This window comes from Cebus imitator, unplaced genomic scaffold, assembly GCF_001604975.1.
Source record: "Cebus imitator isolate Cc_AM_T3 unplaced genomic scaffold, Cebus_imitator-1.0 Scaffold43, whole genome shotgun sequence".
NCBI classification, from domain to species: Eukaryota; Metazoa; Chordata; class Mammalia; order Primates; family Cebidae; genus Cebus; species Cebus imitator.
The window spans coordinates 2,564,272-2,576,257 of record NW_016107358.1 but is presented as its reverse complement, the minus strand read 5'-3'; positions in this window follow the sequence as shown (position 1 = coordinate 2,576,257).

Sequence of the window (11,986 nt, the reverse complement as noted above, 5' to 3'; positions counted from 1 at the left end):
AGGGTGGATCACCTGAGGTCAGGAATTTGATACCAGCCTGGCCAACATAGTGGAACCCCATTTCTAATAAAAATACAAAAATTAGCTGGGTGTGGTGGTGCATGCCTATAGTCCGAGCTACTCGGGAGCCTGTGGCAGAAGAATTGCTTGAGGCTGGGAGGCAGAGGTTGCAGTGAGCCAAGATTATGCCACTGCACTCCAGCCTGGGTAGCAGAGAAAGACCCTGTCTCAAAAAAAAAAAAAAAAAGAAAAAAGAAGAAAAGAATGTGCCTGCTTCTCCTTTACCTTCTACCATGATTGTAAGTTTCCTGAGGCCTCCCCAGCAATGTGAAATTATAAGTTAATTGAATATCTTTCCTTTATAAATTACCCAGTCTTAGGTATTTCTTCATAGCAGCGTGAAAATGGACTAATACAGTAAATTGGTACCGAAATGGTAGGGTGCTGCTGTAAGGATACCTGAAAATGTGAAAGTGATTTTAGAACTGAGTAACAGGCAGAGGTTAGAACAGTTTGAAAGGCTCAGAGGACAGAAAGATGTGGGAAAGTTTGGATCCTTCTAGAGATCTGTTGAATGGTTGTCACCAAAATGGTGACAGTAATATGGACAATGAAGTCCAGGCTGAGGTGGTCTCAAATGGAGATGAGGAACTTTTTGAGGACTGGAGTAAACCTGACTCTTCTTATGCTTTAGCAAAGAGACTGGTTGGCATTTTGCCTCTGCTCTAGAGATCTGTGGAGCTTTGAACTTGAGAGAGATGATGTAGGATATCTGGCAGAAGAAATTTCTAAGCAGCAAAGCATTCAAGAGAAAGCAGAGTGTAAATATTTGAAAAATTTGCAGCCTGATGATGCAATAAAAAAGAAAGAAAACCAGTTTTCTGGGGAGAAATTCAAGCCTGGTGCAGAAATTTGTCATGAGTAACATAGGAGCTGAATGTTAATCACCAAGACAACAGAGAAAATGTCTCCAGGGCATGTCCATGGGGAAAATGCCCTTCTTGACAGCCCCTCTCATCACAGGCCCAGAGGCCTAGGAGAGAAAAATGGTTTCCCAGTCTGAGCTCCGGGTCCCCTTCCTCTGCGCAGCCTCCAGACATGGTGCCCTGAATCCCAGCTACTTCAGTCCCATCAGTGGCTAAAAAGGCCAGTGTACAGCTCAGGCTGTTGCTTCAGAAGGTGCAAACCCCAAACCCTTGTGGCTGACCCATGGTATTGGGCCTGTACGTGCACAGAAGTCAAGAATTGAGATTTGGGAACCTCCACCTAAATTTCAGAGGATGTACAGAAACACCTGGATGTCCAGGCAGATGTTTGCTGCAGGGGTGGAGCCCTCATGGAGAACCTCTGCTAGAGCAGTGTGGAAGGGAAATGTGGGGTTGGAGCCTTCACAAAGAGTCCCCACTGGGACACTGCCTAGTGGAGCTGTGAGAAGAGGACCACCATCCTCCAGACCCTGGAATGGTAAATCCACTGACAACCTCCAGTATAAGCCTGGAAAAGCCACAGGCACTAAACACCAGCATGTGAAAGCAGTCAGGGGGGCCTACACCCTGCAAAGCCACAGGGGTGTAGCTGCCCAAGGCTGTGGGAGCCCACCTCTTGCATCAGCATGACCTGGATGTGAGACATGGAACCAAAAAGATCATTTTGGAATTTTAAGGTTTAATGACTGCCCTGTTGGATTTTGGACTTGTATCCTATAGCCCCCTTTGTTTTGTCCAATTTCTCCCATTTGGAATGGGTGTTTTTACCCAGTGGCTGTATCCACATTGTATCTAGGAAATAGTTAACTTGTTTTTGATTTTACAGGCTCATGGATGGAAGGGATTTGCCTTGTCTCAAATGAGACTTTGAACTTGGATTTTGGGTTAATGTTGGAATGAATTAAGACTTTGGGGGACCATTGGAAGGGTATGATTGTGTTTTGAAATGTGAGGACATGAGATTTTGGAGCGTCCAGGGGTGGAATAATATGGTTTAGCTCTGTGTCCCCACCCAAATATCATCTTGAAGTGTAATCCCCATAATCCCCATGTGTCAATAGTGAGACCACGTGGAGGTAATTGGATAATGGGGGCAGCTCCCCCATGCCATTCTCATGAGAGTGAGTGAATCTCACAAGATCTGATAATTTTATAAACACCTGACATTTTTCCTGCTGCCACTCACACCATCTTGCTGTCCTATGAAGAAGGTGCCTGCTTCTCCTTTACCTTTCATCATGATTTTAAGTTTCCTCAGATCTCCTTAGCAATGTGGAACTGTGAGTCAATTAAATCTCTTTCCTTTATAAATTACTCAGTGTCGGGTATTTCTTCATAGCAGTGTGAGAATGAACTAATACAATACCTTGGCTCGTGTTCTCTCTTTTGGGGCATCAATAATTTTTACTCTTATCTTGACACATGCAAATCCCACCAGTTTCTCAATATTAATATCCCATTAGAATACCATGTGACCTGCCAAGCCAGAAAGGAGCTCTCTTTCTCTACACAGCCATCACATTCTACATATCTATTCATTGTGTGTGGCATGCATTTTTTTTTTCTTTTCATCATAGTCCTATAGTATCTTAACTTCCCACATCTCCCATCTAACCCAACTTCAACAGAGAATACATGTTCTGAGGGTAGAGTCCAAGCCTGAGTTGTCTCAACTTTTCATCCTTCACCTAGCACAGAGCCATGGTTGGGGGCTCAGCAAGCAGTTGTCACATGATTTAATAAAAAATATAATCATTGGGATATTTTGTTGATTTATTTCTCACCCTTTGTCTGTGAACACCTGTTTCTCATTCAGTACACTGAAGCTTAACTCAACAATAGAGCTGAGTTAGTGATTGCAATGTTGTACTTAATAAGTTTGGCTGTCTATTTATACAGTGAGGGAGTGGGAGTGTGGTGTGGAATTAAAAGAGTTAGGTGTGTGCTACAAAGACTGTGTGTGTGTGTGTGTGTGTGTGTGTGTACACATATATATGAAGCATGTGCAAGAGAGATCCATTCTGTGATCTATGGTCTGAGTGTCAGAATGTAATAAAACAAGGTGGAGGGAATTCCCCTGTGGCCTCTGTCACCTGGCAGTGAGGTGGCTGTGGGAACACAGGCAGAAAATGAATGTTTTTTTTAGATGGAGTTTCTCTCTTGTTGCCTAGACTGGACTGCAATAGCACAATCTTGGCTCACTGCGATCTCAGGCTGGAGTGCAATGGCATAGTCTTGGCTCACTGAAATCTCCGCCTCCTGGATTCAAGTGATTCTCCTGCCTCAGCCTCCCAAGTATCTGGGATTACAGGCATGTGCCACTACACCCAGCTAATTTTGTATTTTTAATGGTGATGGGGTTTCACCATGTTGGTCAGGCTGGTCTTGAACTCCTGACTTCAGGTGATCCACCCACCTTAGCCTCCCAAAGTGCTGGGATTATAGGAGTGAGCCATTGTGCTGGAGATGTGTGTTTCTAGTGGCTGATGCTATCACACACAGACATACAAGTGACATAAAGCGTCTTCATATAAGTGGCTAAAGGATAAAAAACTAGTTAAGAGATATAGAGATGAACCAAGGGTGATACAGGGTATCTGTGCACATCATGGAGGCCTGGGATCCCCTGCCACCAACCTCAGGGTCAGGCAAGGCCCCAGAAGCCTGACCATGGAAGCAGCAGCAATAATCTCGAAGTGGTGGCCGATGGCCATACAGGCTGTGAGAGGGAAGAGCATGCTGTCACAAGAGCACTGCATACTGCAGCATGTACGGGGGATCTCTGTGAACCTTCTCAACGACTCAGGAGGGACTCCAGAGTGGGGAGATTTCCATGGCCCCATTTTGAACAATGGTCCCCGATTTACATGGCTAGGGAAACATATGTTATAAGATAGGAAAGAAATCTCCCCCCAAGGTAAATACCCATTTGGTGAAAGCCCACACAGGGACACTTACAGGGAGAATCTTCTCAGAAAGCACAGCAGAGCCTCAGGGCCACCCTTTGCTCCTGGTCTGCTCAGGAACTAAACAGAATACAAGGTGGAGTGACTCCCAGCTGGCTGAGTGCTCTTTTTAGAAAGCCGAACCAGTTTTCTCTTGACCCAGCCCAAGGTTAGCCTTGAGAATTTCATAAAGGCTTAAATAGCCTCAGGAATTCAGTCACAATGCATGACTAATTGGTAACTTGACCTGGAGATAATTTGTAGGTTTGAATCCTCCCTGGATGGACCCTGGAATCCAGTTTGGTGTGGATGCCAAGAGTTATACATGGGAAAATCCAAAACTTTGTGTCTGGCTACACCTCAGCCTCGCACAGCAGTGAGGAAGGTACACAGGTGACCAGGCACAGTGAACGGCTTAAGGCAGCAGGAGTCTAGCTGTACCTAGGCCTGTATGAGGGCAGGACTGGCCTTGGGGGCACAGGATACCATGCTAGCCAAAGCCTCAGGCTTTGACCTGTGCCCCAAGTCTGACTGCATCATTAGAGGCCACACAGTTCTCAAACAAAGTCAATCTCAAAAGTGACTCTTTTGGGGCAGTGGCATATAGCAGGTTAAAGATACAAGTTGAGGAGTCAGACAGATCTGAGTTCTAATCCAGACTTCTCTGAGATGCCATTTTGAGCAAATTAGTCACTGTGTCTGTGTCTTAGTTTCCTTCACTGTGAAATAGTATGAAATGTTATATTGATCCCTGACCGTGGTCTCTGTTACAGAGCTCCTAAAACCCTTGTAATTTCCTGAGCAACAAGCGTGCCAGGAGAACCTTTTGTTTTAATGTTTGGTCTCTGCTCAGGTTCTGAGAAATAGCTCCTAATGATCCTGCAGGTATGGGTAACAGGGGGGTCCTTTGTTCTAGTATTTGGATTTTGACCTCAATTCCTAACAAAGAGCTCCTAAATTCCTAGAAACTTTCTGGTGATAGGAACATCTCTTATTGTAATGAGGCAACTCTTAGTGGGCTCCTGGATAGGAACTGGCCACTAGAAATACCAAGCCATAGTTAGAAGCTTGGAGCTTTCAGCCCCACTCACCACTCACCAGAAAGAGAGCAGCTAGAAATGGACTTAATAATTCATCATGCTTACATGATAAATCCTTCATAAAAATGCCTGAACTATGGGGCTCAGAGAACTTCCAGATTGGCAAGCAAATCCCCATGCAGGGAGGGTGGTGTACCCCAACTCCACAGGGACAAACCTCCTGGGCTTGGGACTCTGCCAGACCTTGCCTGTGTATGTCTTCATCTAGCGGTTTTTCTGTATCTTTTATTGTATTTCTTAATAAACTGGTAAACATAAGTAAAGCATTTCTCTGAGTTCTGTGAGCCATCCTAGGAAATCTCCAATTGGCTGTTGGTATATTTATGATGTCATTCATAATAGCAAAAATCAAAGGAGATTAAATGTGATTCCTTATTTCTTTTTCTTCATCTCTCAAACTTTAAGGAAGCTTCTTAAGTCTTAGCTTAACACATGGTATAACTATTTATTGTATTGTGGGAGTCAGTAAAAGAACAAATTGAAGAATGCATGATTGAAGAATGAGTGAAATCATGAACACACTATGGACTTCCAGGAACTGAATGCATTTAACTTTATTTTAATGCAAATGTAATTAACTATGTTTTACTATTTGTTTAAATTATGTTTTACTTAGTCTATTTATTCTTATTTTTAAAATAACATACAAAGTAACCTACCTCTAGCCTTTGCTTACAAATTTAACTACTTATGCTTTGAAAGAGCGAACTTTCTTTCTAGACTTGACTTTGCAGCCCTTCTCATCCCATCATCTGACTATCCTGAAGAATGGTTTTTTAAATCGGCAGTTTCTGGATAGTTTCCGTCTGTGAGATCTCCCATGAGATGCAAAGACCTGTGCAAAACAGTCCAGATTTGGACACATTTTTTGGTAATGTTAGTTTTTTTTTTTTCTTTGCTATCTTTGCTTTGCTTAGCTTACTTTCTCCGTAGAATAGTTCACAACAGAAATTCATAGGCTTCTTTTTGGAACATGACTCTCCAACTTGAACTATCATGAAAATCCTCAGGGAGCTTATTAGAAATACATTCCTCAGCCAGTTGAGACATACATTCAATCATAATCTCTAGGATGGGTCTTGGGGAGCTATATCTTTATCAAACTCTCCAGGCAATTCTAACGATGAGTCAGGTTTAGAAACCATAGTCCTAAAAGAACAACTTAGATTATTTTCTTTCAAATGTGCTGTCTTGTACTTGTCCCTTTGGAGACTCATCTACAATTTTTTCTGCCACTCACCCTGCATTGAGAGAACTTTTTGTGGTACACTTCCTTTGTAAATTTGTCACTGTGCATTCTCTACCTTTTTTACAAAAGCAGTGCCTGGTGAAAGGAAATCCTGCTGACAGACTTCTCTCCCTTGAGGTAAGCCCATTTATCCCTGCTCTTTGTTAGAGCTCCAAGTACTGAATTCTTGACAAAACAATCACCCAGTGGCCAAGTTCAATGGGGAAAAGCATTGCCATGATCCATGGGCAAAAACACAGAATAGGGTTCAGTTACTTATATTCTTCAAATTAGTTGAAAATTTATGCAAAACTCCATTTTTTTGAGATATACAAACGAATCCACCCTCCAGATGAGGGAGAAAAAGAATAACTGATTCTGGACCATTCTCCGGTTTGAATATTTTAAGGAAATCCTCATCTCACCAACCAGGTTAGATCATCTGCAATTGATTAGTAAGAAATCAATTTGCGGGCCGGGCGCGGTGGCTCACGCCTGTAATCCCAGCACTTTGGGAGGCCGAGGCGGGTGGATCACGAGGTCAAGAGATCGAGACCATCCTGGTCAACATGGTGAAACCCCGTCTCTACTAAAAATACAAAAATTCAGCTGGGCATGGTGGCGCGTGCCTGTAATCCCAGCTACTCAGGAGGCTGAGGCAGGAGAATTGCCTGAACCCAGGAGGCGGAGGTTGCAGTGAGCCGAGATCGCGCCATTGCACTCCAGCCTGGGTAACGAGCGAAACTCCGACTCAAAAAAAAAAAAAAAAAAAAAAATTTGCCTTGGGACATTGGTTTAAAGGTTATTCTCCTTAAAACCAATCTTGTGATCTGACTCATTCTGGAATGCCTCTATCCATTCTCCATCTTTGTAACCACCGCACCTCATCACAGCTGTTTCCTTCCTTCTTTTGAATCCACAAATGCAATTGAACCTCTGTTCTATCAGTAGCCACAACACCAGTTTCAGCAGTGCCATTTTCCTCTGGTCAGCACCATTTACTGGTCTCAATTGTTGTGACCATTATTAGTAGTAGTGAGGGGAGAAGAGGTAGGAGTTTAATGTTCACCAAGGCATTGACCTGACTGCACCGGGACACCTTTTTGGCCACTGGTCTAACTCAGGTGGGCGACTTACCTGACAAACACAGTTAACACTCGACAATCATTCTCACTGGCACTTGGTATTCTCATCAGACAAGTCATACAACTGAAAGTTTGTGTGGATTTGTTCTTGTGGCCAGTCATGTGGAAGGCTTTCCAGAATATTAACTTAAGTAGACATTCTGTTTCTCTACAGCTAATACACAGAGCACGGGGGCAACATGGCATATGCTTTGACAAGCTTAAAGCCCTTGATAATAGTCAATAGATTTCCAGGAACATAAAGTGAGCTATTGAATTTTCCTGGAACAATTCTAGTACTTTATGGTGAAAGAATGCTCAGACCAAACTCAACATGGTTACATGGACAATTTTAAATTGAGGGGAGAAGAAACTGGAGATTCTGAAGTGAGAGAATTGAGGAAGAGGTGAGAGAATGGGTAGATACAGATGGTTTTCCTTCCCAAAGAAAGAATGGGTTGATGGTACCTACAGGTGCAGTGAGTACAAACATTAGAGAACACTTCGTTCTTTTCTGAGGTTGAGCCCCCCCAGAAGCAGACATTGAGGCCCAGCTAAATATTTCTATATAAATCTTTTGTGAAGGAAGTGTTTCTAGGAGAAACTGGTAAGAGAGTGAAAGACAATCAAAGTAAGAATGTGATTTTGGGCAGGGTCTTCATTTCAACCTGATACTGCCAGGGAGCTTTGGAATGTAAACATTACTTCACTCTGTCCAACTCTTGACAAGGAAACAGAGCTTCAGACTTCTTCCTTGTTCAGTCACCGGCTCAGGGCTGCCTGGGCAGGGTGGGGGTGGGGAGCAAACTGCAGGCACCTTTGGGTCTCTGGTAGAACAGGCAAAGGGGCTCAAGGGCAACCCTCTGAAGAGAATCAGAAGAAAAGCAAACAAATGCCTGTGAAGGCATCAAAGACATCCAAGAAGATCTGAACAGACTGCTGACAATGTCTGTCATTGAGCAACACGGGAAAAGTATATTCCCTAGGCAGGAAACGAGTCATTTATTCATCACACAATATTTTTTGAACACCTAGTCATATATGCCTCTCCTGGTGCTAAAGGCTTGGATTTGAAGATGAATGGTTCTTTCCCTAGAATGTTAAGAACTACTCTTGACGTATGTATCGAATGTTATGGGAATAGTCCCCAAAGCAAAGTTGTTGGACTCAGGACAGTGAGGGCCACCCCGCCTGGGACACACGAAGCATTTGGAAAATAGAACTGACTCCATGAGAAAGTAAATCAATTAATATTTATTTGATGACTGAAGAGGCAGTTTTTTAAAAAAATCCAAAACACAGGAATTAAATTCTAAAAATTTATTCAATGATCCACAGTATAGTAACAGTATTTGCAATACGTCAAGCCTCATTTTACAATAAACACCAAGTACAGCATAGAATTTAGTTCAAGTTCTGGTTCTTGACTCCCATGAGGGGCACGGAAGAGCTAGCTGAGCTACCTAAGCTTGTGTCTCTGCCCCTGTGGAGGATGGCTGTGGCCGTTCCTAGAATAAGAGTGGAAATGGAGCCAGGTGCGGTGGCTCATGCCTAGAATCTCAGCACTTGGGGAGGCTAAGGCAGATTGATCACCTGAGGCTGGGAGTTCGAGACTAGCCTGGAAAACATGGTGAAACCCTGTCTCTACCAAAAAATACACAAATTATCTCAGCCTGGTGGTGGACCACTGTATTTCCAGCTACTTGGGAGACTGAGGCAGGAAAATTGCTTGAACCTGAGGTAGAGTTACAGTGAGTTTGCGATTGCCCCTCTGCACTCCAGCCTGAGATTCCATCTCAAAAGAAAAAGAGTAGAAATGAGATATCCAGAGAAAACTTACTAGCAGAGGTGAGGAAATCTTTTCTTCATAGATCAGGAGTCAGCTATGAGTGGGTAAAAGGGATTTTTTTTTCCTTTAGCTTCACCTGCTATAATCACAAGTCCCCATGCTGCCTTGCTTTGTACTGGAAGCTGCAATATATTCCAAGAATCAATCTCTTTCAAACATTGTAACATCTGCCAACAGATTCTGAATCATCCGGTTTCTACAGGAGGAATTCACCTCAAAGGATCCTGCTAAGCAATGAATGGCCATACCTATATTTGTGGTACCTACATATATCAGTGACAGGTCACACCTGAATCTGGTAAGGAGGGATGAGCTTGCCAAAGCTTCGTTTGTAAAATTATACACAAGAGCAGCTGGAGAAAAAGTAGAGAATACATAAGACTTGGACTTGTGAGCGTGGCTCCTGTAGATTGAGCTCAAGGGCAAAGTTTGGACCTCATCTGTCTACAGATCCTCATTTTAGGACCTAAAATAATGTTTTGCATATGGCAGCTTTCCATTGTTATGGGCGAGGAGAGCTGAAGAAATTGGAGAACTACTATTGAACCTCCAGTGGTTGTTTTTGTTGATAATATAAAATCAAATTCCCTCTCCACACTGTTCAGACCTCCGTTTCCTGGCTCCAATTCAGTCCAGTTGTCTTAGAAGTTTTTCTTCCAAGGCTCTTCTTTGCAGAGTAAGAGAGAGTGCACATTATAAGTTGTAATTTTTTTATGGTAAGTGAGCATTTTAGTTCATACTTGAAATATATTTCTGAATTGAATAGTATCTTTAAAATGGAGATTGAGTTTGCTTTTCAAATTTTTGTCCATTTTAAAAAAATGGGTCAAGAAAGCAAAATATTCCATGAGTGAAATGATTCAATAATTGCCCAAATTTTACTTTTTGCCAGTTTTTTCATTTCATTAAAATTCATTTATTAGTTGCTATAAAGTTATTACTAATTAAAATGTGTACATTTTTCTCTTTTAGTGAAAAATATCTTAGTATAGTTGAAAAGTCTTCATTACTTCTTTATGTACAGTAATCTTTATTTTTAAAAATCATTTTTACTGGCATAATTACATATACAACATTCAATAAAAGACGATTTTACTGTCTATGTATATTTTCTGGCTATTGCTATTAATTCTACCTCACACTTGAAAAATTTGTCACATAGACGAGGGGGACGTAAAGAACGATCTTTTCTAGGTGTCAAATAGGTCCACAGTGTCGCTTTGCTTCCTGGAATCCTAAGACTCTGTTCACTGTGCACACTGCCCCAGGCACTCCGGCTTCCTTCCTGGCCCCCAGCTTCAGGATTTTGACACCTAATAGTCCTTTTACTCAGAACCCTCTTTGCCCAGGTATCCACAGGCCCTTAGCTCCTCACATCTTTGCAGTGTCTTCCCTGACCACTTTATTATTATTATTATTATTATTATTATTACAAAGTATTTGTATCTTTATTCAATTAAATTAAAACAGACGTGCCAGGTATATTATATAACATTCACTATATACATATGACTTAGGAAATGCAAGAAAATTCTAGGTATGCTGATTACTCAACTATGAGTAAAACATGAACGGTGTCAGTGATGCCCAGCAAGTGCTCCTTTTCACATTGGGTGCCTGCATTTTTATGGCATGGTTAGAGGAATAGCTATGAGTCATGATATGGATTACCAGTAAAATTTTGTGGGAGAAGGAGGGAAAACGACAATCTAGTACAGATGAACAGTATCCTAAATGCAAACAGAACACTTGACAGTTACATTTTTTAAGAAGTTCTTCCATCGTGTTAATGACACAAAACTTCTCTTTTTTGAAGTGGTATGTGGAGACAGGTTGGGGTATGTGGGGACAGGTCGGGGAATGCTCTTAAAATTGGTATAATTCTTCCTTAAACAACAACAACGGGCCGGGCGCGGTGGCTCATGCCTGTAATCCCAGCACTTTCGGAGGCCAAGACAGGCAGATCATTTGAGGTCAGGAGTTTGAAACCAGCCTAGCCAACATAGTGAAATCCTGTCTCTACTAAAAATACCAAAATTAGCTGGATGTGCTAGTGGGCACCTATAATCCCAGCTACTTACTTGGGAGGCTAAACTTTTTCCCATCTCTGTTTTTTTGTTGTTGTTTTCTGGAAATTGTGTTCCAGGTCAGGGATCGTGGAAGAAGATGAAATACTCTCTCAGCCATTTACTTCCTCTGGCTTCATTCTGATAGGAAAGCCCTTCAGAGCTCTATAACTTGACTTCTTGAGAGATGACCAGTTCTTCAGGCCCTGGTGCGAGGAGGGCATTTCACTCTTTGTTGCATTTTGAGTACAGGTATTGATCGACTTACGACCTATGCAACTTACGACCATTTGACTTTACGACCACAATCACTAGCCACGACGGCTCCGCGTCTGGCAGCGCAAACGTTGTCCAGCTGGGCGTACGACAGTGCGGACCAGCTTCCGGCAGCACTACCATTTCTGCGTGCATATAGCCTACTGAACTTACGACCAAATCGTGTTACGACCGGTCTGTCGGAACCAATTGTGGTCGTAAGTCGAGCACTGGCTGTATCCTCACTGGGCTCTTTCCTCCCCTCTTGTCTCTGAAGGCCCCTGTCTTATGCTTTGTGGTGCTGACAACTTCCTTCTCAATAGGAAAGAATTTGCCTTTGCAGTTCATCGGGATGCATTGTTCTGCTTCCAGTCATAGGAAACCAGGAGTCTGGTCTCTTCAGATGGAAAAGATCAAAAGAATCCCAGCTTGA